The following is a 24,875-nucleotide window of genomic DNA, read 5'->3' on the forward strand; positions in this document are numbered from 1 at the left end:
AACTATTCAACGTTTAATTCACATTTCATTTTAGCTCATTAGTGTATATTTGATTTATTTGGACTAGTTTTCTTTTTTGTATCATCACATTTGTTATACATTCATTATTGAATAACATATTGTTCAAATGTTTTGATACCAAGCTCTTTGAGATTAATAGCATTTGGTTAAACTTGTCAAAAACCTCTTCTTTCAGACACCCAATTCTAGTTGTTACCTACCACACTGATGGTCTTAATATTTAGTGCAAAGAAAATTTTTTAAACACTGAATGTGTTAAAAAAAAAAAAAACAAGTTTGGGTTTTTTTCTTTTTTTCAAATTAAGTGGTCTTTTCAAAAAATTGAGGCCCCCTGTGCTGGAGAATTAAAATCTGAGGAAGTCTTATGAGTCCTTATGGATACATTTGCCACAAGTTTTATCATTGTACTTAAGGCGATTCACATCAAAATCTTTCACAACTATTCCTCCAATTCTTGAGATTTGATTTCTGTTTCTATTCCTAGATCTCCATCTGCTTTCATTTAACATTTTTTCATAACCTGTCTAAAACAGTTATTTTTTTAAGTATCAAATCAACCCAAAGGATATTAGACCTAGAAGAACCTTTAGAAATATCATAGTCCAGTAGAATATTTTTCCACCCAAGTCATCTGAGGGATGTAAACACTTCTGTCAGCAATGGAGGCTCACTGGACTGTAATTGTCAATGGTACGTGATGCATGAGAGGGTGAGGAGAGGGGAGAGACTTTTGTCAGAATTTGCATGCAGAATGAGTCTGTACGGTTTTAAAAAGCCACCCAAGATATCTGATTATGCCCCCCTTCATTCTGTAAGTAAAACAACATAGGAACAAATAAATCCTGCTGTCTGGAGCAGAAATAGAATGACAGGCAAGGTTTTCTGACACCTAATCTAATGCCCTTTCTTCAACCATATTACCTTCACTTGAAATTCAAGTCCCATAACATTTAGATTTCTTTGCTTGCAAACAATATAAACTGACTTTGGGTAATTTCATTCCAAAAGAAAAACGTTTAAAGGACATAGGGTAGCTCATGGAACTGAAAGGAAAATGCAAGAATCAGGCTTCAGAGCAGCTCTGGGTACCGGCCCTCAGGCACAAAGAGACGTTCTTTCACTGGCCAGCATGAGTCAGATCAATGGCTCACATGTCATTCTACTCACAAGTTAAATTCATCCAACAACCTGGGGTCGTTTGCCCAGCCTTTGGCAGGAGTGGAGTGGGATATCTTGATCAGGAATCCTACCAAACTGAAGAAGAGTTGATCTCCTAAAGAAAAAGTAGGGTGTTGATAAAAAGGAAGGAAGAACCAGAGGTGGACAGCCAGAATAACACCTGTCCACTCCAGTACCGTCCTGAAAGAGGTCTCATTCCAGCAGAGTCTTCAAACCCTACTTTTTGGAGACAGTCAGTCTCTGCATGATTTCTGGATGCCTCCGCAGTGGTCATGAGCAAAGAGTCTCTTCCTCACCTCAGGCCATTCTCCCACTTGAATCCCCCTTCCCCTGAGCCTCTGCCAGATCAATGGGACTAAGCACACAGTGGAGGAGGTATTCCTGGAAAGAAGCTTTATAGAAAGGAATACAATAAGAGCGAACGAAAACTGAACAGAAAACATTTCGCACTGGAGAGGAAGAATTCATGGCAATTCATGCCAGTTCTTTTCTGTTTAGAACATTGAGCGTTGGAGCCAGTCTGCAGCCGATTAGAGGTAATGTCAAGGTTGCTGAGGAGCCCATCAACCCTAGAAAAAAGCCCGAATGTTCAAGGGCCAGGCCAGGGGACTAGACCACTGTCTGCTAGCTCTGCTGTTCTTCCGTGGGGCTGAGTGAAGGGAACAGAAACTGGAACTGGGTGGTGGGAGACCGAGTGGCAGTGGAGAGCTATTAGGGAGTGTGGTGCAAAGGCAGTTTTACATTTTGATTATGGGGTGTCCAGGTGGACGGTGGCACCGGAAGGAGCTGAAGGAGGTTGGGGCATGAGATGGTTCAGCAACTGGAAGCTGTCATGTCAAAGAGCCACTTTCTTGGTGTGTGGGACATAGCTGTGAGTGGCCACAGGGTGTGTGACCACAGGGGGGACTGTCACTGATCAGGGTTCAGGCGTGGGGTCTGGGTGTCGCTGATTCATGTGTGTGGCGAGGTGAAATAGGCAGAAGGTTGATAGGATGGGAGCAAAGTCTAAATTGAGAGGAAAAAGTCACTCCCTGAGGTTTAAGACAATATCAAACAAATATGAATATAAAAATGAGCGATGAGAATTGGTAAGTGATTGCCTTGAGCTGCACTTAGAGTCAAATTATATTGGAGCCCCAGCTAGAAAATGCATCTTACAGCTCTTTTCTGGGAGGGCTATATTCTTTTCCCTGCATTTATGATTGCACTCTGCTATGAAAAAACACACTTACTGAAGAGAATTTCAGCCCCCGAGCCTGATTGACTCAGTACGCCATTTTTTAAAAGCTATATAATGAAAGGAAAGTGACAGACCAGCTGCCTGGAATGTTAAAGGGTCAAGGCATTTGTGAGACTGCCAATTTTAGAGCCATATTCCACGGCAGGAGATGCAAAAGTATGCTTTTTTTTTTTTTTTTTTCCATGTAAAGCATAGCGGTACCGTTTCATAGACTACCTTAGGATTTGCTACTATTGGAAACCAGGATAGTAACATGAGCTTGAAACGCTAAGTAGGAGCCAGCTAAGGAGAAAGCCAAATTGAAATAAGTGAAGAACAACTACAACCTCTGGGAAATCTTGTCTAAACTCCAGGCTGCACAGCACTCTGACAAGCTTCCTAAGCTTCGCGGGTGACGCCAACCCCATCTGAGCGTCACCTCAGCCCACGCGCAGCCTGCTTGGCTGGACAGGGTGATTGCAACCATTAGAAGAGGAGGTTCCATTCCTCAACAGAGGGAATTTTTCCATCCTCCAAACATCTTGTAGGAACTCTTTTTATAGGTTGTGGGTTTGGTTTTTTTTTTATATCATTATTTTACCATTCTTTTCACAAAGTTCACTTTCTCTGGGAATAGAGTCACAATAAAAAAAAACCCAAAGAAATCAATTTATATTTCCCACAACTCCTGAACATAAATCACATCCATAATGTTGTTGGTTTGCTTATTTTGTAACAAATCACTATATTTTAATAATAAGAATATAAACACATCCGGTAATGCTCTGAAATTGTAAATAAAAGCATTCTGAACAGTTTCCCCTAAGGAAATATGGGACAACTTATTCCAAAATAGAAATACCTTTGTCCAGGCTAAAGACATCCTGTGTGCAAACTCTCCCCATAGAAGTAACGCTCAGCTGTCTGATCCCCCAACATTATCCCTGACCTTCAGGCTTCCTGGCATCCCCGTATTTAGCTGCTCGGTTTTTGATCCCAGCAAGTCACTGGCACCCCTGTTGCTCAATGTGTTCTCCTTTTGGGTAATAGGAAGAATTCATGAAAACTAGAGCTGTTTCTAATAATCCTTTCTGAAACAAAAGCTGGGGTAGTAGTGGTCAGGTTTCATAAGAAAAAGTATTGAGGAAAATCCAACTTGTGGAATTGGACATCACCTAACATAGTCCCACATTGTCACGCTGTAATATCATCAGAAATGTTGGAAAGCTGTCTTCATTCTGTGCCAATAACAAATCTCCATTAAACAGAACACCAACTGTGGGCCTTCAGATTGCAGGCTGACTTCACTGAGGGTCTTATGTCCTGGAGTCATGCTTCCTTGTGGGAAGAAAGTGGTAACTCCCGTAGGGTCTGTAGACTGGGGGTTCTAGATTACCCCTTATGTTGGCAGTTACACTGAGGACCTCCCTCCCTAGGTGAGCAGGGTCAAGACAGCAAATTCAAGCTCTAGAGCTGAGAGTGGGTGGTGATGACACCTGGCTTTAGGGCACAGAGCAAAGTGGAACCAAAATTCGAATTCTGGAGTAAGGCAGGCCCGAGAAGCAAGCGACCTGGTCGGGTCTGAAAAAAGAGGTCAAGAGTAAGAATGAGAATTAAATCAGCAGCTTTGCAATTAGGGGCAGAGAAACACAAACAGCTGGGCTTGGAGCTTGGAGATTTACCTGAGCACCAGAACTTAGGGCAGTAGCTCTCCATGGAGTGTCGATGGCAGAGCCTGTAGGCGGCAGAGGAGCTATTATGGGCTGTGGGAGGCTCAGCCGTGTAGAGAGCAGTCATAATCATCTCAGGTGCATTTTTAGAATCAAAAAAGATGATGTACCTGACAGTACTTTGGAAAATGCAATGCAAATGGGAGGTGTCATTATTGTCATGAACATTATCATCATCACAGTCTAATGAGTCTATATGCTGGAAAAGAATGAAAAACAATAAGAACCTGATTCTTTATCCAACAATTTAGATGCTAAATATCAAGCATGGATATAACTGGAAGTAAGATGATTTAACTAATGTACATAAAACCTAAATTCTAAGAATGACATAAATGAACTTATTTACAAAACAGAGACAGACTCACAGGCATGAAAAACAAACTTATGGTTACCGGGGGGCAAGGGGATGGGGAGGGATAAATTGGAAGTTCGAGATTTGCAGATATGAATTACTATATATAAAACAGATAAACAACAAGGTCTTACTGTATAGCACTGGGAACTATATTCGATATCTTGTAATAACCTATAATGAAAAAGAATATGAAAAAGTAGCATATAAATGTATAACAGAATCACTATACTGTACAACAGAAACTACCACAACATGGTAAATTGGCTATACCAATTTAAAAAAATTTTTAAACGTATCTCATGTATATGTTTAGGGAAAATTTATATTAGTAGTAGAAGGCTAGAGCAGGTACTTCTGTGGACCTTACATGATCAAAAAATGCCAGAGTAAAATAGGTTGTCCTTCTGTGAACAACATAGGAAACCCTCACGTATCAGGAAAGATACTGGAATCTTTTTAAACTGTATGAAAGCCAACTTCATGGTCCAAGTGAAACCCTGCACATTGTCAGATCACATATTTTAACATATTGAATGTTCTCCATTTTTTTGATGTGTTCTGTCCTAACAAATGAAAGTGAAACTCCTTAAGGGCAGACCTTAAACTGCCCTGATCTTGCATGTTGGCAGAAAAGTGCTTAATACTCAGTAGGTATTTAGTGAGTACCTGGGGTTTATGGCAGAGGTGACAGTGTGGTGAGAGCAAGGCCCAGTTTTGACAAAGGACAGAGCCTAAGTGGAGTGAATGAGCAGAGTGAACAGGAAACAGGGGACAAATTAGGATACAGGGAGAGAAAGTGAATCCAATGAGGTCTTCGAAAAATGTTTTAAAAAAATAATTTTTTTTAGATTTGTAGAAAGCCATCATGTAACTTTCTAGAATGAGACACTAAAAAAAAAATGCTGAAACAAAACAGAGACGGGGGGCAGTTAAGTGAACTGAGGGAAGGGTAGGATATTTTCAAAGGTAGGCAATCCAGCAAGGAGAAATTATTGGATGGACAAGGGGCTAAGGAGGAAAGCACTGTGCAGAGGAATTCGCCACTCAAATTGAACGTGCAGCTCAAGGACAGAGAAGAGCAAGAGAGTGAAGTGTGACATTTATGCAATAGGATGTTAAAACAGGACTCTCTCTGCCTTAGTTTTGACTAAAGTCTCAAAGAAGGAGGGAAAAACAGAGGTACTAAGTCCCCCTTTAATATTTCAAAATATGATGATTGATCCTCTATGCAGGAATTAGAAGGAAAATAAAAGAGAAGACAAAAAAAATCTAGTGGTGTATAGGAGGCTGATGTCACAAAGAGGCCAGCCTGGTTCTGACATAATTTCTTCAGAAGAAGCTAATTGAGTGCCATGACATTCTTTGCCACTCCATCCTTCCCAGGGGTCAGGGCGGAAGGTACTTGTGCTTACCCCTCACATCGGCAGAGACAGATGGACTTCAAGAAAGCCACTTGGAAGGCTTACCTTGGAAATCTAGACTCTGTAAGCTTCAGAGACTGGTAGCAGACCCACATCTAAAAAAGCCAAAAGGCAGGATTGTGGCTGGCCAGCTGTCCAGGACAGCAGAGCAGGAAGGGCTGCACTGGGAGTGGCTGTACTTGTGCTGAAGGTGGAAATGTGGAAAGAGCTGGCTGGGAGTCATTTTGATCCTGCCCGAGAGGCTAACCTGGAGGAGTAATAGGACTCCAGCAGCATCCAGCCCAGACAGTACCAGTGCCAGATCATGGCAGTACCCATCAGGTAACCCTTTCCTGGTTTTACCAGTCTTCTCTACTAGCCAATCCACTTTTAGGGAGAAGGGAGAGGCTACATAGAGACAGATGGGGTAGGAGCAGTATAAGGAAGGAAAAAGGGGAGGAGACTGCCTGAACAACCCACCACCACACCCCTTTCCTCGCAGAGACCCAGGAGAAGAATATAAGTGAGTCAGCCTAGTAGCGAGAAGTTTTTATCTGAAAAAACACTTGATTTTGTGGCCCTAAGGCCTTATAACTATGGCCAATGGATAAACATTACAGGGGCAATATTTTATCTCAGTATAAGGAAGGACATATATTTTTTAATTGAATATATTTGACATACAACATTGTGTAAATTTAAGGTATATGATATGCTAATTTGATACATTTATATATTGTAATATGATTGCCAGGGTAGCAATATTTAGCACTTCTATCATGTTACATAATTACCCTTTCTTTTTAGTGGATGGGAGAGCTAAGTTTCAGTCTCAGCACGGTTGATGATTGTAGTACAACACTGTCTATATTCATCACACTGTGCATTAGATCTCTGTGGCTTATTTTCTAGCTTGTTTTCTTGAGCAACATAAATCTCATCCCTCCACCCCTCATCCCTTGGTAGCCACCATTTTACTCTCTGTGTTTTAAGAGTTTGACTTTTTTAGATGCCACAGATTAGCGATATCATACAGTACTTGCCTTTCTCTCTCTGACTTATGTCACTTAGCATAAAGTGCTCAAGTTTCATCCATGTTGTCACAAATGGCAGGATATCCTCTTTTCTCATGGCTAAATAATATTCCATTGTGCTTACATAACACACACATATAGTGAATCTTTTTCTTAATGAAATACCGAATTTCAAAATCAGAATTCATGGAATTTCACCTCATGCGGAGTTCCTAGCATCCTGATAAGAGTATATTTCCAGAAAGGTCACAGGATCACACTGAGTACTTAGAGGATCCATTGGTGGAGAGGATTCAAGTGTAGGGTGGAAGTTAGACCACATGTCTTTGAGGTCTTCCTAATTTGTTTATTAAGATTCTATGAGTAAGATTCATAAGACTTTGACCCTGCTTTTCTTCAAGTGCTGGATTTAACTTTACAGGGCATGGTGGTAATTTCAAACTGCATAATAAAAATTTAAGTCTTCATTATATAAAGTTGTCATAAACCTTTAATGGCCCCCATGAATACTTATGAAAATAATTTGGCCTGCTCTTGGTGAGAAATTATGCTCTGAAATACAGTCAGATAGCTAAGTCTTCACAAAGTTTTCTCCCTGACTTCCAAGTACCTCCCTCCAGAAATTCTCTGTATTTAGCAGCATCATTTCATTGAAAGTGATCTTGTGTAGTGACCTTCAAAATGAGAATCATTTATCCCCGATGCACTGCATTGTTCTTACGCTATTCCTTCTTTACAGTCACTGTTGATTTCACCAACCTTAGTAAAACAGAAAATTGATAAGACATAAAGAGCAAACCCTGGCATTTGTCCCTATGTTTAAATTACCATAAAATCCCATATGTCTGATGAGGTGGAAGCAACTGATAGAGCAATGGTAGGGTTCAAAAAACCACCCCAGGGGCACCAGGCAGCCGAGGACCCCAGATGCCTTCCCTTCCTTCTGTTGCCTTAGCAACAGTCACAGGCAAATCTCCAGGCCTATTGTGAAAACACATTTCCCTGCATCCTCTAACTATGACAAGTACAACAGGATGCTCATTTATTTCAAATGACAGTTTCGACAGAAGTTATACGTTTCTCCCTGTTGATAGAGGCAATGGAGTGGATGAGAAATGAACAAGAATCTTAGCCTCCATCAGCTTGTTGAATTCCTCTGCAAATACACTGAGTTCTGATTATGTGTTGAACACAGTTCTGGGCTCTATGAGAGAGGCAAAATGGAAATCAGACATGATCCCTTATACTTTAAAATAATCTAATTAAGGGGTCAAAGTCAGTGTTCAAGAATAATGCTAAGAGTTATTGGAATTCAGTAGAGAAGAAAAATTAATTTAGTTTTTATCTGCAGAATCTGTTGACATGACAGGGATGTGATTTACCCACTCTTTTTTTTTTACTCCCGTGAATGTACTTGTATTTGGTTCAATAAGCTTTTGTAAGATGCCTATGAAATTCCAGATACATCTATGAGATATTTGTCAGGAATGTGAATATATTATGTGTACTTTAATTTTCAAATATGCATGGATTCAAAATTATGTTTATTCTACGCACAATCTAAATAATATCGTGTGCCAGCATCGCCGAGGTAAGGATAAAATCTTTTGTTAGGCCAACATTCTACCTGTGAAGGTGTTTTTGGAGGTTACATCTTCTCCTTGCTCTGCTTATACTATTTGAGAAAGAACCAGAGTGTTTCAAGTCATACAGACATGAATTCAAATCCCAGCTGTACCACCTACTAATTGTATATTCTTGGTCAAAGTTTTATCCTCTTTGAGTATTAATATAAAGTAACATACATAAAATGCTTGGCATATGTGGCTGAGTGATTTTTTGTAGCTAGATGATGGTACATGGGTTTCACTGTATGATTGTTTATGTTTGAAATTTTCAGAGTAAAATACTTCTAAATGCTGGGCTTGTAAGTATTATATGTCCTAATGTGTTCCAAGCATCCTCACACCTCATCTCTGTCCTTTTCCAAATTTAACTGATTTTCTTTTACAATCTCCAACACATCTCCCTTCTGTACCAGTATTATAAAATTGATCATATTTTGTTAGCAAGTGTATTTGAACCGTTTCAAGTATTTATGGCTCAGGTCTTGGTATAATTAGATATTTAGCAAATATATTTTGATAATAACTGTTTCTATCTTTAAATCAATCAAGTCATTTTTTCCAGGAGCAGTAACAAAGGAAACTTGTCATATTTGGACTTTTCCTATATCAGTTAAAAATAAATGTCTTAAGAAATGTATATGATCATCATAGAAAGAGTTGGGCTCTTATATACTCATGAGACTTGAGTACTGAGCACTAACTAGTAAATAACGCTGCTCAAGTCACAGTAGCCCTTTCGGCTTCAGTTTCAGAATTAACGATCATTAGTAACTGAATTAATGATTCTGTTGCACACATTTTCATAAAGGAAATGTAAACAATTGTCAAGCCTCACCAGTTCATCAAACAGATTAAAATTCCACATCTCTCTCTTAGTTTCCTTTTTTCACTGCCATCTTTCCTGACTATGAAATTCAAATTGTGATATTATTGAAGTGATCTGGTCAGTGTCTGCTGGAGCTGTCTGAAATACAGTATTCATAACAAGAACCATTTTCAGTGGACCAACTTTTTGTCTAAAAAATTAGGGATGTGGCTAGCGAGAGTCAAATAACAGGTGCTACAAATGATGCCATTTTTAATTTCCTTTGTGGTCCTACCTCCGACGTCTTAACTTGTCCAAGAACATCTTATCACCTGATCCAAGCCCTGAAAACTAGCTTCTCTGGTTCTCACCACTGACATCCTCATTCTCTGGGTTACTTGGGTTTGAAGACATGAAGTCAATGTGGACATTGTCCACAATTAATCCTTGTTAATTCTTCTTCCTGAATGTCCCTGACAGCTAATCCTTCATCTCCTCCATCACATCCATCTACCAATAATAACTTACTTTAGGTCTTTATTCCTTCGAATTTTAATATTCCAAAGGATTCCTTACTATCCTACTCCAATAAGTTCTTTACTAGCTGCTTCATCTTACAGTATTAATTTCATTATGTCAGTTACATGCTTTTCTATTGCCTGCAAGGATTAAATTCCAATTCCTAATGTGGTTCCCATTCACTTTCAAGACCTCCCACCACTCATCTTTAGGAATACCCAGACACACTATACTTGGCCATCTTTGCTTTGTTACATTGTCCGGGAAAGCTCTTGTTCCCCCATGTTTCCCTCCTGCTCCACATTTACAAATCCTACCATTCCCAACCTAGTAGCACCTCATCCCCTGGGCCTCCTCTACAGGTCCAATTCCCATTGATCTCCCTCTTTTGACTCTTTGTAGAGTTCTCAATCACCCTCATTTGGATATGTAATCTCATAATTGTTTTGTTTTCTAAGTGTATATGGGAGCAGTTATCCAAGACAACTCCCAATATCTACACCCTTGTAGATACTGGATCAGGGCTGGCCTTTGTGACCAACAGAGCAGATGTGACAGTGTGAGTTCCAGACTAGTTCACAAGAAGCATTATGACTTAGCCTTGCTCTCCTGGATCACTCACTTGGAAGAAGTGTCATAAGGACACTCACACAGCCACGTGGAGAGGAACCAATTTACCAGCATCAGCTTGCAAGCCATGTGTGAGAGCTACTTGCGAAACGGATCCTTCATCCAGAATCTAGATGCAATGAGCAGCCACATGAGAGGACTGAGCTGTAATGATCTAGCCAAGCCTCTTCCAGACTCCTGACTCACAGAAGTTGGGAAATATAATAAATGATTATTGTTTTTTAAGCCACTAAGTTTTCAGGTGATGATTTAAATAAGCAGGAAAATAACAGTATATAACTTACCTCCCAACTACATCGCAAGCTCCATCAGCATAGAACATTTGCTTGAAATTTTAAAATCCAAGCAATTATCTAGATACCATTCAACACGATAGCAAAATTAGATGCTGCATGTGGAATTAGAGAAAGGAACCATCATTTACTGAATGCTTACTAAGAGACGTTACATATGCGTGAGCTTTGTATACATTGAAATGGCTACATCCAGAGCTATGGAACAAGATGTTCTGCAAAGACAAAAACACTGTACCCAAGCTGTAAAGTTATGAAGTCAAGTTTTCTCTTTCTTTTATCATCATTTCCCGGACATGAGAGATTATGTGTGTGAGAGCATCTAATAAGCTACAAAGTGCTCTACAGACATGAGGCGCCATGGCTTGCATCAGTTGATTGTCCTATCAAGTTAAAGGGCTTGAATACTTCTACTCAGTGGCATTTATTTTGCTTCGCTAAGACTAGAATTAGACATGTCATTGTGATACAAACACCTCTGACTTCCTGAAAACCAGCGAAAGGGCAAGAGAAAGAAATGCTGTGGCTTGGATACTGCACTGTCTCTTTGGCTGTCATGTGCCCAGCAGGCGTCTGTCAACAATCGTAACAGTCAAGGTCTCTGAGGAAAGAGATGGCCCGTGTGCATGGGTAACTGAGGACAGTTTAGCAGCGTTTACAGAAACAAGGGGAAAGAAGGGATTAATTAAGGGAGCCCGAGAGAGTAAGTGCAGGAGAAGGCCATCCAAAGACTATGGCCTTTGGTAGAGAATGCAGCCAACTGGTCCCAGCCTAACAGGAAGGGGCCAGAGGGAATCAATTCTTGGACTTCACCCTCCTTGTCCACTTTTCTCTCCTGCCCATGCTCCCCGCTGGCTGAATGCAAACCAATGCCAGAGAGTAAGCAGTCAGCTGGAGTGATGCAGTTTATACTGATCAGCTTCCTGGGGAACAGAGCAGGATGAGGAAGAATAGAAAATTAATTGAGGATGGACAGTGGGAAATTTCCAACACAAAATGTAGCATAGTTTTTAATATAAAGGTGAAATAACCCCATTGATGTATGTTAAGCACAGAAACCAGAGATATATTCCAAGGGACAACCAGACACCAGGACTCATATCAGGCAGCATCTCAGATTCAAGATAAAAGGAGAAGTAAGTGATTCAAATAGCATGAGTGCGAGGAAGCCAGTGTCATTTTTGTTAGTCATGAAAAAGTGCTTTAAGTTCCAAAGCGGATGTTAAATATATAACAATCTTAATGTCATCGCCATTTAAACTGGTTAATACAGCTTCCTAGCTGTTTAGCTATATAAATATTCAACCTACCCAGAAGATACTGAAAAATCACCTACAAGCTTCAGTCAAACTGACAGCATTCTCTCCATATTCATGTATAACTTCTTGATTTGATGACAATTTTTTTAGAATAATTTTAATAGTGTTTGTCTATGTCTGATATGAATAAAGTTTCACATTTTAGTAAAAATACAGCTAAAATATCTTCCCTATTGAAACTAATTTATGTAATGCTAATAAAGGGAAGTAATTTTTAGACTCATAACTTGGAAAAATCTGCTAAATGGCGTTTTAGTTTAATTCATGTGGTACTTTTACAATTTTAAATTGTGATAATCCTCTACAATTATAGGAAAGCTAGCAATTTTCTCATATTCTGCATAGGTGTGCAGAATTTGCAGTAAATATGCATTTATGCTGTAGCCTGTTTTTCTTTTTTTTTTTTTTATTTGCTCTCATTATGTCAATGTGACATGATAAGCCTGTAAAATATTTCTGAATTAAGTGGCTGATTTTAGAGACTCTTGCAGGGTTGTATATTCTCTGAGAGGAGTTTCTTAGTTACATGCTCAGAAGTCGTATTTTGCCTAAGACAGGTACTTTGTTTAATTTATTGTAAATGCCTGAGATTGTCCAAATTAGAGCAAATGTTTTAAATAACATTAGTGCATGTCAATTGTCTCAATGAAGCTTGGCCAGATTTATGACTGTAATTTCATCAGAAAAAAATCTCAAATGTTCCTTATCATTTGTATCACAGTTTTTCTCTTTCAGAGCTATTAAACTGACCATGGCTAGACAACTATAACCCTGCGTTCAGCCACAGATCACACGTCAGTCTCTGCACACTTTGCACGGCCACTGGGCGTGATTCTGCTTTTCCCAGCACTTACCCAGCTCCTTCCCAATTGAGCTTCCAGTCAAGTCCCCATTCCTTTCTTTGGAAAATCATTGCTTCTTCTACACCAGTAGTTTTCAAACTTGAGAGTCCAGCAGAATCACCAGAGGGCTTGTTCAAACATATCTACACACCAGAATTTCAGATTCAGTGGCCCAAGAATTTGTATTTATGAGAATTTCCCAAGTGATGTTAATACTGTTGGTGAGGGGTTCTCACTTTGAGAACCATCAATCTCATTTATCCTTGGGAAGGTTTCTAGACCTAAACCAATACTGGCCAAAGGCAATTGTCACTCTCACATTTCTGAGTCATTCTATTTCCCTAGAAAATCCACCATCTCTGACTCAGCATCCTTCATTACGCTGCATTCACACCACCTGCCCAGCTATTCCATCTTATCTGACACTTTGGTAGCTGCCATTAGAAGAAGGAATTCCAATCAGATAACGAGCAATTCTCGTTTATGTGGATGCATTTGATAGAACATTTATCAGATGCCATTCCTATTATCACTTACACATGTAACGGTTGCCTCCTTAGGAGTGGAAATTAAATGACAATGAAAGATGCAATTTAAGTAGCAGCACCCCTGTTCTGAAGCAGTGCCATTAGAACCATGTATCTAGCACTGTATTAAATTTGTGTATATGAAAAGAAGATGAAAAATGGTGACTTAATTTTCAAACTAATCAAATTTTTAAAAAATCATTTGGTTGTACAAAAAGCAGCAGCCTTTGGCAGCAGCAGCCTTTGGTAGAAACAGCCTTTGGCTTCTGACTATGACTGTTATTTCAACAGTAAAGTGGCCTGCATTAATAATCTGAAAAAAAAAAGAAAGAAAATTATTTGTATATTTTCATGGTGTTAAAGAAATATAAGCAATGTTTAAATAATATACAATGGTTTTGTGTGTGTGTGTGCATGTGTGTGTAAGGGTTTCTCCATTATTAAATATATCCCCAAGAGTTTTTACAAGCAATTCATGATCATGAATAGTCAATTCCAAATAATACTAAAGGAATAATTATATTGAGGTAAAGTTGTAAACTGGGTGTAACCACCCATATGACTTAGGGTAAAAGTAATTTAACACAAAAAAATCGTGATATACTAGAAAACAGCTTTTCAACAATCTCCAGAATGACCATTTCTGACCTGAATACTCTAGTCTAGTGTAGTTCTCCCAGTTGGTTATAGCCCTAAGTTTATAAATTAATGTTCAATTCAATAACTTCTTTCAGAAGCAAACTAAATAAAATAATAGTCCTGATTATTATTCTTTGGAATTAAAGAAATAATTTTATGTATTTCTGGTGCTTTATTTTTTAAGATTTAGAAAGGAGAGTTCAAAACTGATTTTGAAAGAATGATCTGCAGGTGGGAGACACTCATATCTGCAACGCAGGAGATCCTGAAAGGGCCCTATACTTGGCTCCAGCTCGTCCAGCCATGTTAGGGACCAGGCCAGTCACCCAGGAACCTGGTGAGAGACATGACCCCCTGTTCCTCTAGAGCCATGTCTGCAGACCTTAATTTTGGCTGTGGAATCTAAAATGGCCCTGGGGCTTGGATCAAGGCCTACTCAACCATGGCCGAGAGCTATTCTTGCCCACACAGGGGCCCCTCCAGTAACCAGACTGCAGCCTTCCCAGGGACTTGGTGGGAGTCACACACATCACCCACCTGGTAACAGGCCCACTGACTGAAGCTCCAGCTGTGGATCCTGAAGTAGACTCATGTTCCAGTGCCACCCTACTGAACAAGGTCCTGGAGGCAGTCTCGTCCACCCAGGGACCAGACAGAATCCACACCCACCTAAGCCTCTGGTAACAAGTAAACTGCGGATCACACTGCAGATCCAGCAACAGCTCCATAACTGGCTCTAACCCAGTAGGACTGTGATTTCAGAGGTAATCCCAGCAAGAAAAGGTTTTTGCCTGCTAAAATCAGGCTATAAGGGTCGGAAGAGGAATTTGCTCCTTCAAATACATAGACCGAAAGCAAGGCTACATAAATCACAAAGAATCAGGCAAATATGACACCACCAAAGGAAGTTTATAAAGCTGCAGAAAATGACCTCAAAGAAATGGAGATCTACAATTTACCTGACAAAATAATCATCTTAAAGAGATCGAATGAAATGCAAGAGAACATGGAAAGACAACCAAAGAATGTCAGGAAAACAATGCACAAACAGAATGATACATTTACTAAAGAAACAGAAGCCACATAAAGGAAACAAACTAAAAGCCAGGAGCTGATGAATAACAATGCCAGAGCTGAAAAATTCAATAGGGAGTTTTAACAATAGACTTAATCATAAAGAATAAAAGAATCAGCAAACTCAAAAACAGATTATTTGAAATGAGCTAGTTAGAGGGACAGAAAGAAAAAGAGTGAAGAAAATGTATGTGACTTATGGGTCACCACCAAATGAACAAACATTTGAGTCATGGAAATCCCAGAGGGAGAAGAAAGAGAGAGAAAGAAAGGGGCAGAAGGGTTATTTGGCATAATAATAGCCAAAAACTTCCCAAATTTTGGATGAGATATGGATATCCAGGTACAGGAAGCTCAAACTACAAGCAGGATCAACCCAGAGACGATCACTCCAAGACACCCTTTTAAAAGTAAAAGACAAGCAGAGGATTTTGAGAATCACAAGAGAAAATGACTCAGCACATACAAGGGAGTTCTCATCAGGCTATCAGTGGATTTCTCTGCAGAAGCCTTGAAGGCAGGAGGGAGTGGGATGTACTGAAAGAAATACTGAAAGAAAAACTGCCAAACAAGAATAGTATACCTACAAGAAACATCCTTCAGAGATGAAGGAGAGAGAAAGACATTCCCAGACAAACAAAAGCTAGGGCACTTTACCACAGATCTTCTTACAAGAAAGGCTAAAAGGACACAATATTGTGAACTGACTACACTCCCGTTAAAAAAAGAAGAAATGTAAAGGGAGTTTGTTAAGCTGAAATAAAAGGACACTTAGTAACAACATGAAAACATATTAAAATAAAACTCACTGGTACAGGTAAATATATAGTCAAATTCAGAATACCCTAATACCATAATGGTGGTGTATAAATTACTTACATCTCTAGTATAAAAGTTTAAAAACAATAAAGCTAAAAATAAAAAAAAAAATTTAAAAAAGCTAAAAATAACTATAGCTACAATAATTTGTTAATGGATACATAATATAAAAAGATGTAAAGTGTGACTTCAATAGCATGAAATATGCGAGGAAAAGAAGTACATGTGCAGTTTTCATATGCAGTTGAAGGTGAGTTATCAGCCTAAAATAGACTGTTATGTTTTCTGTAAACCTCACAGTAACCACAAAGTAAAAATCTCTAGTAGTTACATAAGAGATGAAAAGAAAGGAATTATAGCATAGAACTACAAAAAATAAATTGCAAAGGAAGATAGTAAAAGAGGAAGAAAGAAAAAAGGAACAAAAAAAAATCTAGAAAACAATTAACAAAATAAATGACAATAATAAGTCTTTTCCTATCAATAATTAAATGTAAATGGACTAAAAATCTCCCATCAAAAAACACAAAGACAGTAGGATAAAGAACCCAGAAATAAAGTCACACATATTCAGTCAACTAATATTTGAGAAGGGAACACAGTTTCTTTAATAAATAGTGTTGGGAAAACTGGATGTTCACATCCAAAGGAATGAAACTGAACCCTTATCTTACACTAGTCACAAAAATTAAGTCAAAATGGATTAAAGACTTAAATGTAAGACCTAAAACTATAAAACTCCTAGAAGAAAACATTGGGGAAAAGCTCTTTGTCATTAGTCTTGTCAATAATTTTTTGGATATAATACCAAAAGTACAAGCAACAAAACAAAATTAAACAAGTGAGATTACATCAAACTAAAAACCTTCTACATAGCAAAATAAATGATGAACAGAATGAAAAGGCAGCCTATGGAATAGGAGAAAATATTTGTAAACCATATATCAGATAAGGGGTTAATATCCTCAGTATATAAGGAACTCTCATCACGCACTATCAAAAACCCCCAAATAATCCAATTAAGAAGCAAGCAGAGGACCTGAACCAACTTTTTTCCAAGAAAACATACAAATGGCCAATGGATACATGAAAAAAAAAATGCTCAACAAAACAAAAAAAATGCTCAACAATCAGCAGGGAAATGCAAATCAAAACCACAATAAGATATCTCCTTACACCTGTTAGAATGGCCATCAACAGGAACAGAAAATAAATGTTGGCAAGGATATGGAGAAAAGAGAATCCTTGTGCACTGTTAGTGTGAGTGTAAATTGGTACAATCTCTATGGAAAACAGTATGAAATTTCCTCAAAAAAATTAAAAACAGAACTATCATAATAACAGAAATCCCATTTCTGGGCATATATCCAAAGAAAATAAAATCACTATCTTGAAGCCATAACTATACTCTCATTTTCATTGCAGCATTAATCACAATAGCCAAGATGTTAAAATAACCTAGTGTCCAGAAGTGTATGAATAAAGAAGATATGGGGTGTGTGTGTGTGTGTGTGTGTGTGTGTGTGTGTGTGTGTAGTGGACTATTACTTAGCCATAAAAAGGAAGGAAATCCTACTATATATGACAAAACAGATGGACCTTGAGAACATTATGCTACGTGAAATAAGTTAGAGAAAGATAGATCCTGAGTGTTCTCATTTATATATGGAATCTAAAAAAGCTAAACTTATACAGATAGAGTGGAATAGTGGTTGCCAGAGCCAGGAGGAGAGTGGAAAGTAGGACATGTTGGTCAAGGTATAAACCCCCTGTTACAAGATGAATGAGTTCTGGCGATCTAGTAAACAGCATGATGACTACAGTTAACAATACTGTATTATATATTTGAAAATTGTTAAGAGAGTAGATCTTAAATGTTCTCACCAAAAGAAAAAAAAAGTAATTATGTGAGCTAATGGATCTGTTAACTAACCTCATTGTGGTAATCATTTCATAATATGTATGTGTGTATACCTAAAACTTACACAATGTTTTATGTCAGTTATTTTTCAATAAAACTGAAACATACAGACTTTTTTTAAAAGAAAAGAAAAAAAACAATCTACATAGGACCGTGTTTTATCAGGGGAAACTTATTACTGTCATTTCTGCTTCTGGCAAGAACTTCATCCTTTTTCTATTTTGTATTTAACTCTGGTCTCATTTAATACTCATAGTCAACAATAGAAAGCCTCACCTTAGAATGAAATGGCTGGCTGGTAATTATGTGATGTAACCAGAAGCCACAGCAGGCAGGCAGATAAGGAGTTTGGTTCAGGAAAAAGACTATTGTCATCAAAACATAGGCCATAGAATTGATAATGAGCCACTGTGTGTCTGTCTGACCACTGCATCAAATTGCACTTCTGAAAGAAGGATATGAGGAGTGAATTTGACTGATTATACACTCAAATTCAAATCCAGCATCTTCATAGGTGGTACGTTAGTGTAAGCCCAGTTTTTCTAACATTGTCAGCAGCTTTTCTATTCACAGCAGCAGCAATCCAATTAAAATGGCCATCAGAGCAGAGCTGAACTGCATTAAATGGTTCCCATTAATGTCATATTTAATTTAGAAGTACAGTGTTGAAGATGTTCATTACCATCCTCTGCAAATCTTCATTCAGCTTGTGGACATCAAGTTTTATAAATTATACTTACATCTTTTAGGAAGATAAAGATCAATCGTCCTGTATTCCAAAACAACTCTGCTACGTTTCTTATGTCCCTTTAAATCCATAATAATCAAATCACCATTTTTAAGCTGGTTTTCTGAACTAATCTTTCATGAAGGTGGGAAGAGGAGGGACATACACGTTGAAACAAAATCCCAAAGCAAATCACAAACTGCTAGGAGTGCTATTTAAATATGTCTTCCAGGAGGCAAGGGATAGAATTAGAACTGAATTATTCTGTTGGGTTTTCAGAATTGATAGGGTTGAGACTATTTTACCACAAAATTTAGAATCGGGAAATAGGAAGCCTTGATGATAAATTTTTTTTTAATCTACTGAGAAGTGCTACTATGAAATGAACTGGAGAGTATCCATGGAGATACCTCAGGTTTCCTCCAAGCATCCATTCAGCACATGATTCATGAGTGGTGAGCTTTAATTGGTTACTTTCAGCCTGTATACCCTTATTCCATCCCTCAACAGTAAACATTTTTAGACAAATGTGTACACATTTTAAAAATTTTACATATGAAATGAAGATTAGTACACAAAAAATAGACATGGATAAGAAGACAAAAATGAAACATTAAGAATGGGCAGGAGAGATGACTAGACAGATAATCCATGGAAGTAAAAACTCAAGTGTCTAAAAACACATGAAAATATGTTCAGACATCAAGACTAATCAGAGGAGTGCAAATCAAAATGACAAAATGCTATTTCATAATTATCAGAGTGGCAGACATTTTAGTGTAATAGTATCAAGTTTGGGGAAAGTCATAGAAATTTCATAGAAGTGGGAATTCTCTATACTGCTGGAAATGTGAACTGATGAAACAACTCTGGAGAGCAATTTGGCATAAAACAGAAAATCCACATGTCTTTGAAGCAGGAGTCCCAATTTTAGGTTTATAGCATAGAAAATAACCCACATATGAATGTGGGTCTAAAGTACATTTACCTCTCTATAACAGATTTATTTTCCTTTTAATTTTATATTTTAAGTTCAAATGAACAGAGAAATTTCAAGAATAATTCAAATAATTCAGCCAGATAGTACAAATGTTCTCCCATTTGCCTATGCCCTCACCCTCTTTATCTATATCAAATTATTTTTCTGAACCATTTGAGAAAAAGTAGCAAATAGGATGTTCCATCACTTTTTAGATATGTCAGTGAATGTTTCCTAAAAATAAGAACATTCTCTCACTTAATCAGAGTGTAATTATTAAAATCAGGAAATTAATATTTATTCTATATTATTACTTACTTTATAGATCTATCGAAATTTCATCAGTTGTCCCAATCTTATTCTCTATAGTATAATTCCAGCTCAAACATTCCAGTCTCTTTAGTTTCCTTTCATCTGGAGGATTTCCTCAGTCTTTGTCGTTTGTGACATCTGACACTTGAAGGCCAGTTCTTTTGTGAAAATTCCTCCAATTTAAATGTATCCAAATTTCCTCATGGTTAGATCCAGTTTATGTGTTTTTGGCAGGAACACCACAGAAGTGACTCTGTGTTCTCAGTACATCTATCAAGAGGCACATGTTGTCACTTTGTTCCACTACAGTGTCATTTATCTTAATCTCTTGGATAAGAAAGTATTTGCCGGTATTCTGCATTTACAAGCTATCATCTTTGTCTTTGTAATCAAGAAGTAATTTGTTTTAAAAAAAAAAAAGTAATTTGGAGGGAGGTGTGTTGAGACTATGTGAATATCCTATTATTCCCTGAACTTTCTCCCACTAGTTTTAATATCTATTGATAACTCTTGCCTAAATATATAATTTTTCCGATGACTGTCAAATGATGCTTCTCTCTTTGCCATTCTTTCCACTTGTATTAGTTGGATTTCTATGCCAGGAAGCGCTTTCCCTTCTGTCTTTTTATTTATTCATTAATTATATTATCACTGACTCACTAATTCTTATTTTATTCAATACTTTCAGTATCATTCTTCTTTTTGATGATCAAATTTTCCCAGACTTGGCCACTGGAAATCAGTCCTTGTGTCCTTTTGAATCGACGCCACTGTTCTTTAAGTGCTGCCTTACTTACTGGCACAAGAAAATGTTTAGTAGTAAACTGACAGACTTTAGGCATTTAAAGCATACTAATTTACAAAGTACTTGAGAACCAATAAAATTTATTAATGGAGACTTCAGCCCATGAAATCAAAAGACTTGCATTTAATTTTTACCTTTATCCTTTCTAATTATATAATGTCAGACCAGTTATTAAACATCTTTAATCATATTAGCTCTCAGTTTTTTGGCAAAAATTTAATAAGACCATGCACATAAAAGCCTTAGCATTGTGACTGACACTTTGTAGACCCAAAAGTCAAATACATTCTGGGTGTCAACAGGAGGAGTGACTGGAAATAAAAATATAAATTATTATTTCTCTTTCAAATGGTAAATTTATATGCAAGGGATGCTCTTTGACCTTCTGGTCACCAGACCTGACAGTCGAGATCAAAGATCTTGATGAGGTTAGAGTACATTCACCTGAGCAGATCAGGAAACTATGATGCTGGGTATGAAATCTATATACAGAGGGGCACAAGTGTGCACAAGACAAACGCTTCATAAATAAGAGATGTTTTCATTTTCCCATTAACTTATTACTTACATTTTTTTGTGATATTGGACGTTAGGGTTTTTTTTCCTCTATTTTCATAGACTTGATTGCATTCAAAAACACAAATGAAACTTAATAATAATAGAGCTGTCTGTTCTATTAAATTGCTAGTACATTATTATATTATCTCATTAAGTACTATATTAAGTGCTGCATTAAATTATTAAACCCTTTAGCAAAGATAAAAGTACTTTATTAGATATTTCTCAATTTAACAGGATTTTTTTTTTTTCTGCAGAAACACTTTCTTAGAGATCTGCCCCATTCCCACCTTAGACCCCTGCCAAAGCCCCATCAAGCGGAGAGCAACCCACATATCACCAATTCTGGCCAAAGAAAAACAAACAATTTGACCAAATACAACTAGAAGACATGACTAAGTTGAATCAATCTGACTGCTCCTTAGGAATTGTGTATTCAGATACAAAGAGTGTAGAAACTTAGCTACAGGTGAGGCTATTTCAGGCTGAGGCTGGCCAGATACAGTACACCTTGTATATTTAAGGGACAAGCAGAAAAATCTGGTCTCAGGAAGAGAAAAGGGGATATGCAAATGCAGCAAATATGAACAAAAATAAGTCAGCCATAGTCTGAGTAAAAACCAGAGAGACAGCAAAAAACAAGAAGAGACTGAGACCATGGAAAAGAGAGAGAAGGAAAAAGAACAGCGATAGATCAACGTGGGAAAAGAATGAATCCTTTTCTTTCTCTGAGGAAAAGAAGTGGTCCTATTGAACTACCGCTGGGACAGTCTGGCAGTAGAGAAACAGCCTAAGGTTTGGAAAGTTTATGCTGCTGTTGGGGAGGGAAAAATTTTCCTCTACCCTTCCAGGTACTTCTGGCTGGTCTCAGAATTAAGTTGGACTCAGACTGCAAGTCTTCCCTGAGTCTCTAGTCTGCTGGACTTACCATGTCTCCACAATCACATAGGCCAATCCCTTAAAATAAATATCTAGATAGATAAATAGATAGATAGATAGATAGATAGATAGATAGATAGATAGATAGATAGATAGATAATAGATAGAGACACACACATCTGTTTGTTCTGTTCCTCTGGAACCTTGGCTAATACACAAGGTGAGAAAACGAAAGCATTAACTATTTTAAAATTTTTTTATATTTTGTTCTAACCTGAGAATATTTGCATGCTTGGTATTTTCTAATATTTCTATAAGTTCTCCTCTCAATGCCCAACTGAAGAAGAAAAGTTGTTAGATGGCCGTCATCATTGACAGTAATGTCAGTAATAGGCTCCCAAGAAGGATGGTCCAGGTTGTGACCAGGTTGGACAGAGGAACCACTCTGTATACTCTCCAAAATGGAGGGTAGGGAATATTCACTGCCTATCATAGGAGGAAATTTCACAAAATAAGGTTGAGAAATTATTGATTCATTCACCAGATATTTACGGAACACCAATTATGTGCCATGTACTGTTCTAGGCACTTGGGATATGATAGTAAATAAGACAGACACAGATTTCTCTCCTCCCCCTACCCTACTCCATTCAAAGGGGCAGAGAGAGAGTAAAAATAATAAATATGTAAAATATATGTATGTTAAAATGTGATTAATGCTTTGGAAAAAAAGTGAAAGAGAGGAGAAGGGTTGGTTTTGCACTTTAAATATAGATATCAAGGTAGGCTTAATTGAGGAAGCGGTGTTTTTGCCAGGAATTAAAGAAGATAAGGGAATTGGCCAAGGTTGTATGTGGGGAAAGGGAGCAACAGGCAGATGGAAGAACCAATACAAAGACATAACTACGGGCACATGCCTGGCACCTTCAAAAAATACCCAAGAGTGGCTGTAGCGGGTGGCTGTAGCGGGTGGCTATAGCAGAGGGAGGAGACATTAATGAGGGATGAGGTCAAGAGAGGAAACCAGGGAGGCCAGTTCTTACAGTGCCTTGTGGAGCTTTATAGGCTGTTGTAAGGACTTAGCTTTGAGATAGGGAGACTTTGGAGGGTCCCAAATGGAAAAGAGACATAATCTGACTTAACTTTTAGAATACTTTTTATTACAGAAAGTTTTGAACGCACAGCAAGTATAGAGAACAGTATGTCAAATGCTCAAGCACTCACCACCAAGCTTCACTAATCACTAGCGCCGTTCTGCGATCTTTGTTTCATGTTTGATATCCACTCTTCCTTTTTTTCCTCACTTAATTGTGAAATGCTATGCACAGATCTCAGAAATACAGTTCAGTGAGTGGTGAGGTAGGACAGATGTACTTGTATACCCAATACCCAAATCGCGATACAGAACATTTCTATTCCCCCTGAAATGTCCCTGTCACAAGTTTCCAGTCAAATCTCTTCAATCGGAAAGGAAACCACTATTCAAGTATCCGTCATCATAGATACTCTCTCTTGCTTATACCCTGACTGTGCTTTTGTTTTTAGGAACAAAATTTTGTGACCCTTAGTTCACCTATGATGATTTCATGCCCTCTGGAATTTATTTTGAGTCCACATTTTTCCAAAAGCTTTATATAAAAATAACGCAGGCAATGGGAGTAGACAGAAAAGAGTCAAGGACCCATGACTAAGCCATGGACCCATGACTAAGCCATGGAGTGTTCTCTTCTGGTGCCTGACAACAACAAGATAAACAGCTAACGAGATTGTCCCAGAAGAGACACAGATGGTGGCCAGGAGATAAGGAGGAGGATTTGTGGAGCTTCCCCTTGATATGTGTTGGTGGAGGAACCACAGTCTGGAGCAAAGTGACTTTAGGTCCCAAGTCTGGGCCACTAACTTGATGCTTGTTGAGAATGTCTGAGGAAGTTCAGTGCTGATCCTGTTGTGCAGGACCCTTGTGTCCCCAGTGATCAGGATGGAGAAAATTGGGAGATGGAAAGTCTTCTTCCCAGTGGGTAGTTACTATTTATTATGTAAAGTAATCTTCAGAAGACAATAAAGCAATCCTTGTTGAAAACCTCCTGGGAAAACTCTCTATTTCTTATAGTTCTAAATTACTAACTCTCTCCTTTGTAAAAGGAAACAGTTGAGGACTAGCTAAAAAATGGGTATCTCTGCTGGGTTTGGGTCAAGAATTCCCCTAAAACAAGGAGGTACCTGCTGGCTTCTCTGTCCCTGCTTCTAGTCCTTCCTGAAGTTCAAGGACACCACCTGCCCTTGAAGGCCCTAAAAAATTTCAACAGTCAAAGAAAGCCCTCTTTTTTAAAACTCAGGTTATTTTAAGTAGGTTTCTGTTACTGGCACTTAAAGGATCAGGAAAAAAAAAAAAACACTAATTATTACAGAGGACAAAATTCAGTTTACGATTGCCTGTACCGTATCTGGCTCATATTTCTGGATCTCAACTTTCATCTTTCTAATGTCTCTAAACTTAACTACCAAAAGTGACACCATTCTACATGAAATGGACCTCGCACATCTAGATACAACCTTTTTTCAATTTTCTCTTTGTTCAGGGCAAATATTTAGCTTAGACAAGTGGCTGTATTTAAGACTTATTTAGTGTTCCAAACTTGGTTGTTCAGTGTGGAGGAC

The 24,875-nt window shown here is 38.1% G+C and overlaps 1 long non-coding RNA gene across 1 annotated transcript in view; it reads left to right on the top strand.

Moving 5' to 3' along the window:
* The window catches only part of LOC135321575 (uncharacterized), a 47,784-nt gene that overhangs the window by 20,620 nt on the left and 2,289 nt on the right, over positions 1-24,875 (top strand). The window lies entirely within an intron of this gene.

The sequence above is a fragment of the Camelus dromedarius genome, chromosome 6, assembly GCF_036321535.1.
Source record: "Camelus dromedarius isolate mCamDro1 chromosome 6, mCamDro1.pat, whole genome shotgun sequence".
NCBI classification, from domain to species: domain Eukaryota; kingdom Metazoa; phylum Chordata; class Mammalia; order Artiodactyla; family Camelidae; genus Camelus; species Camelus dromedarius.